The sequence below is a fragment of the Neofelis nebulosa genome, chromosome Y (assembly GCF_028018385.1).
Source record: "Neofelis nebulosa isolate mNeoNeb1 chromosome Y, mNeoNeb1.pri, whole genome shotgun sequence".
Lineage (NCBI taxonomy): Eukaryota > Metazoa > Chordata > Mammalia > Carnivora > Felidae > Neofelis > Neofelis nebulosa.
The window spans coordinates 1,615,853-1,622,401 of record NC_080801.1 but is presented as its reverse complement, the minus strand read 5'-3'; positions in this window follow the sequence as shown (position 1 = coordinate 1,622,401).

Here is a 6,549-nt window from a genome sequence, read left to right as displayed (position 1 = left end):
AAATGAGATGATGCACGTGCCAGTTTTACAGAGCCTAACACTTAATATTACATGCAAGCGTCTGTGCATGATTTCTTCTAGAGGGAGGGATTTGCATTTCTTTTAGTGGAAGGAAAGAGATGAATATACAAGTGGACTATCAAATAAGAGGTGGATAGAGGACTGGCTTACTGGTGTACCTCCTTGTACTCATTCAGCCATCCTGGCCCTGGGCTCCCTCCAAATTAAAGAATCAGTGTCAGAAGACCTGAGATCCACCCGTAGGTATCTGACCTCACACAGAATATTAGCCTGTCTTAGCTGTTCAAATGAGGATAATGATGGCTATCATCGGTGGAGCACTTGTTCCGTGTTGTCAGGTGTTGGATTAAGCACCTTGCCAATACTGGCATTTAAACTTTTTGACCCTTTGTTATTATTTCCATTTTATAAATCAGGCAGCTGAGTTTCAGATATGTTTAGTAATTGGTCCAAGATAACACAAACACAAGTGGTGTGGCTGGGATGGGCACCAGCTCTGCTCCTATGCCAACATGCATGCTCTCACCCATGTTACACTGCCTTCCCATTAGCACGTTAAGGATTTGGAAAGCTGAGGGCCAACCCTGATAAAGTACCATGGAGTATATTGGTGCCCTAGCTAAGATCTTTTTCCCTTACCTTACCGGAAACATTTTCATATTAACTGAAACACTAGTCCCTGCACAAGACAACTTTCCTCAAATTTCTCTTAACGCTATACACTGGTCAGAATATAAAAAGCAACGACTTCAGAACTTGAAAGTTAGCAATAGGAGGTGAATGAGGGAAGGGAAGCAAAACAAGAATGACCCTGTGATGGTTATTATTACGTGTCTACTTGAGTTGGCCGTGGGGTGCCCCAGACTAAACATTTTTTCTCGGGATATTTGTAGAGTGTTTCTGGGTGAGGTTAGCGTTTGATTTGGTAGACTCAGTAAAGCAGACTATCGTCGCCAGTGAGTGTGGGCAGCATTCAATGTCCTGAGGTCCTGAAGAGAACACAGGGTAGAAAAAGGAGGAATTCATGCCCCACCGCTTCTTTTCTCAGCCTTAGAAGGTGTTCCCATTTAGAGGCAGAGCAGTGGGTAGGGTAAGGGGTTGGTTCTCCGGAAGTGCCTTTGCTCCAACAACCCACAGTGATGTGATTTCCCTGCAGGACTGAAATGAGGACCCATGTGCGGTTATGGGTCTGGGGTAGCGTTGGAAGAGCGGAGCCAAACATATGAGTGGGCCAGACTGAAACTGTCTCAGGATCTCCTCCTCCGTCTCCATCACGGCCATGGAAATGTCATGGAGAGAGTGTGACTTCCACACAGGATTTTCCCCAATGGTAATTGGTCCCACTCCGTTATTTCTTTCAGACGTCCATGCTAGGTCCCTTTAGGGCCAGAGCCCAGGCCAGCGTTAGGGTTAGGTCCTAGCTACCTGCATGTAGATCTCCTGGTTTCCCAATACCATTTGTTGAAGAGACTGTCTTTCCCCCATTGTTTATTCTTGCCTCCTCTGTTATAGGTTAATTTACCACATAAGCATGGGTTTATTTCCTGGCTTTCTATTCTGTCCCATCGATCTATGTGTCTGTGTTTGTGCCACTACCCATCGTAATTGCTCTACTTGAAGCTTTGTACTACATCTTGAAATCTGGGATTTTGATACCTCCGGGTATGTTTTTGTCTTTCAAGATTATTTTCACTATTCAAGGTCTTTTGCGGTCCCATACATATTTTAGTATTAGTTGTTTCCGTTCTGTGAAAAGTGCCTTTGGTACCTGGACAGGGATTGCATTGAAACTGTAGATAGTTATGAGCAATATGGACATTTTAATGATATTGATTCTTCCAATCCATGATCATGGGATACCTTTCCATTTGTTTGTGTCATCTTCAATTTCATCATTGACTTGTGGTTTTCACACTACAGGTCTTTCACTTCTTTGGATAAGTTTAGTCCTAGCCATTTTACTCTCTCTTTTTTTGGTGCAATTAGGAACGGTGTTGTTTTCTTAATTTCTCTTTCTGTGACTTCATTATTATTATATAGAAACCCTACCAATTTCTGTGTATCAATTCCGTATCTGCAACTTTACTGAATTCGTTTATTACTTCTAGTAGTTTTGGGGGGAAAGTTTTAGGGTTTTCTATGCATATTCTCATGTCATCTGTAGATCGTGACAGTTCAGCTTCTTTAGAAAGGTAGATGACTTTAATTTCTTTTTTCTTATCTGATTCCTGTGGCTAGGACTTCTAGTGTTATATGAAACAAGAGTGGCAAAAGTAGACATATTTATCTTGTTCTTGATCTTAGAGGGAAAGCTCTCAGTTTTTCACCATTGAGACGTTAGGTGTGAACTTAATATAAACAATATATAAAATAATATTTTTATGTGTTGAGGCATGTCCGCCCCCCTGACTTTGTTGAGAACTTTTACCATGAATACATGTTAAATTTTGTCATATGCTTTTTCTGCATTTATTGGTATAATCATATGATTTTTGCCCTTCGTTTTGTTGAGGTGGGATATTATGTTGATTGATTGGATGAGCCATCTTTGTTTCCCTGGAATAAAAGCCACTTAATCATTTTAGTGTGTTGTTGAGAGGAGTTTGCTAATGTTTTATTGAGGATTTTAAAGTCTCTGGTTTCATATAGGTGTTGCTACCTGGTGCAGAGGTGTTGTTGTTTGATGTTGTTTTTGTTGTCCTTGTTGTTGTTTGCTTTCATTTGCACGGGAAATGTATCTCCAACCTTTCACTTTCAGTCTGTATGTGTCTAGGTCTGAAGTGAGTCTGTGCTAGGCAGCATATGGATGAGTGTTGTTTTTTGTCCATCCTGTTACCCTACGTATTTGGACTGGAGCACTTCAGCCATTCATATTTAAAGTAATTGTTGACCGTGATGTACTAATTGTAATTTTGTTCTTTGTTTTCCAGTTGCTTTTATAGGTCTCTGTTTCTTTTTTTCCATACTCTCTTTCTTTCTCATAGATGGATTTGTGTTGTGCTTTACTTGGCTTTCTTTTTCTTTCTTTTTCATGTATTTTGTGTTTTGAGTTTGTTATCACAAGGCTTACATATAACATCTCAAGGAAACATCAGTCTATGTTAATTTGGTGGTCACTTAAATATAAACACATTCGAGAAATTTAAAAAGACTAACCTTAGGGGCAAGTGGGTGGCTCAGTCAGTTAAGTGTGCGATTTCGAGCTCAGGTCATGATCTCACAATACGTGAGTTTGAACCGCACGTTGGACTCTGTGCTGACAGCTCAGAGCCTGGAGCCTGCTTCAGATTCTGTGCCTCCCCTTCTCTCCGTCCCTCCCTGTTAACACTCTGTCTCTCTCTCTCAAACATGAAATAAAACATATATGTTTTAGTAAAATAAAATACAAAGAGTAACTTTTTTAAGTCCCTCCTCCAAATTTGATGTGTATGTTGTCTTATTTTACATCTTTTTATTCATAATTCTGTAATATCTAATTACGATTTTCCCCCGTTAACATTTCTTGCATTGCTGATTAGTGGTGATAAGCTTCTTTATCTTCTGTCTGAGAAACTCTTTATCTCTTTTTTTTCAAATCTCAATGATAATCTTTCCAGGGAAAGTTTTCTTGGTCGTGGGATTATCCTTTCAGGCCTTTGAAGATATCATGTCACTCTATCCCAGCATGCCAACTTTCTGCTGAAATATCAGCTGACAGCTTTAGGTGTTTGTTTGTTGTGATTTGTTTTTCAAATCATAGGTAACTTTTGCTTCTCTCTTACAACTTTTGAAATTCTTTATTAATCTTTAAACTTTGACCTTTTAGTTCTGATGTGTCAAAATGTAGGGCTCCTTGGTTTCATCATGTTTGGAACTCGGTGCTTCTTGTCCTACATGTCTGTTTTCTTCTCTAGTTTTGGAATGTCTTCAGTTATCTTTTCTTCAAATAATTTTGGTACACTTTTCCTTCTTGTGTAATCCCTATTATGTGGATTTTTGCTCACTTGATATTTCCAAAGTATCCCTTAACCTATCCTCATTAAAAAAAAAATTCTGCTGTTTGTTTTGGGTGCTTTCCCTTAATCTGCCTTCCATATCACTGGTATGTCCTTCTGCATGCCGTCTTCTGTTGATTCCCTCTAGTGTTTTTTTTTCCAGCTATTATATTCTTGAACTGTGATTTTGTGTGTGTTTGCTATCTCTTAATTAAGGGTCTCACTTAGTTCTTGCCTTTTCTCTGCAGCCCAGCGAGCACCTTGACCATCATTAATTTATATTCTTTATTTAATTGAGGCACAATGCTTACCTGCGTTTCAGCTCTTTTCTGGGTTTTTTATTGTTCTTTCTTTTGGAGCATATTTCCCTCTCTCTCCTTTTGCTTACCTTTCTGCATTTGTCTCTATAGATGAGGCAGAGCAGCTACACCTCCTACACTTGAAGGAATTGTCTTATATATGATTGTCCCCCTGGGTAGACTCTGTGTGCTAGTTGGTGACATTTGCTGGTTGGCTGAAGCTGTGGCTTGCATGGACTGGGGATCCTGGGGCTTTCTACATAACAGGCGCCCTCTCAGGATACTTAAAGCTGAAGTAAAGGCAGACTGGGTTGTCCCAGGATTCTGTGTGTTGAGGGTACCCTGGCAGGACAGCTGAAGCTGAAATGATTGCAAGTTGAGGCATGCTGGGGTGCTGTGTATAGGTGCCCTGTACAGGGTGGCTAGAACGTAAGCAGTCTGGGGGTCAGGTTGTCCTTGATCTCTCTATGCAGACGGTTCTTGGGCAAGATAGGTGAAGCTAAAGTGGGTACAAGCTGAAGGCACCGGGGGCTGTACATGCAGAGGACACCTTGCCAATATAGTGAAGCTGAAGTGGATATAAACTAGGGTGTACCAGGACTTTCCACTGAGAGGGTGCCCTGAAGGGGCCGTGGGAGCTGAGGTGGGTTACAGTCCAGGAATGGCTCTTTTGATATGCTAGTTCCTCTTTGAAGTGCATTGTTTAAGGGGGGAAAGCATATCATGGGTGTGTGTGTATCCAGTGCAATTGGGGCTGGTGTGTGTGTTGTGTGCCTGGAACTTACTGAGGCAGCAGGCCAGCTACAGCAACTGGACCCTGCTCTGGTCTATGCTTTTAAGGTGGATGGAGAATGTGGGGCAGCTTGGTGGCTCAGTGGATGGAGTATCTGACTTCAGCTCAGGTCATGATTTTGCAGTTCATGAATTTGAGAACCACATTGGGCTTGATGCTGTCAGTGTAGAGCCTTTCCTGAATCTTCTGTCCCCCTCTTTCTGCCCCTGCTCTGCTTGTATTCTCTGCTTCTCAAAAAGAAGTAAACATTAAAAAATGTGGATGTAAAATGTAACCCTGGCATTCTCCTGTCTCTATGACCCAGAGAGAACTCCTGTGGCTCCTCTGTCGTTGACAGAGTTCTAATGCTCTCTTTTATATGACAGTTGCTCTTTTCAAACTGCAGGGTTGTGTTTTTTTTTTTCTTCTTTCTTTTTTCTGCCCAAAGACAGAGGAGTCTGTTCCTCATCCTCCCCAACTACCCCTGGCAACGTTAGGGGTGAGTGTTTCCTTTGTTACTGTCTCTCTGTCTTGCTGTTGTCTTTCGATTTTCTATGTTTTGTTAGGCACAATCTGTGCAGTCAGTCCTCAGCTCCTCACGAGGAATTGTTATATCAATGGGTGCAATCCCCAGGGAGCTGGACAAATTGGAAGTACACCTTCTGGCTGGTTCACCAGAAACGTAGTCAGGGAGTTCAGGCACAAGAGCACCTAGCTCCAGGGGACCCAACAAAGGTGAGGTTTGGCTACCCATTACTGACAAGATCGCGATTCAAAGGAACTAGTGGAGGTGAAACAAATGGGAAATTTATTCAGAGACCGACACCAGAAATGCAGCAGACTCACATCAAAGACTCCCTCTAATGTGCTGAAAATACTTCCAGGTTTATGTAAGGAAAATGTGGGACAAAAAGAGGTAGGCATACACAGGTGGTCACTAAGGTCAGGTTGGTCATTGTCTTGGGCTTGAGGGTGGAGTCTTATTGGCTCAGGCAGTCCTTATTGCTAGAGGAGTAGATTCAGTTCTCATCAGGTGATACTTTGCTTTCAGGATCCTGAATTAAGAGATAAGCTGAGGGTGGGGAGGGGGCGCCTGGGTGGCTCGGCTGATTAAGCATCCTACTTCAGTTCAGGTCATGATCTCATGGTTCATGGGTTCATGCCCCGCATTGGGCTCTGTGCTGACAGCTCAGAGCTGGAGCCTGTTTCTGATTCTATGTCCCCTGCTATCCCTGCCCGTCCCCCACTTGTGCTCTGTCTCCCTCTGTCTCAAAAATAAATAATCATAAAGAAGGAGAGAAGCTGGAAAGAAAAAGTTAATCAATTGGAAAGTTTAAGGTCAATATGGAGGTAGTTGAAATCTTCTTTCACCTGGGAGGAGTTGAGTTCAAGGCCTCAACCGAAACTAGAATAGGGGCCCTCTGAATCCTATTTTGATTGGGGAAAGTTTGGGGAAATCCAAGGTAAGAGACAATAAAAGCAA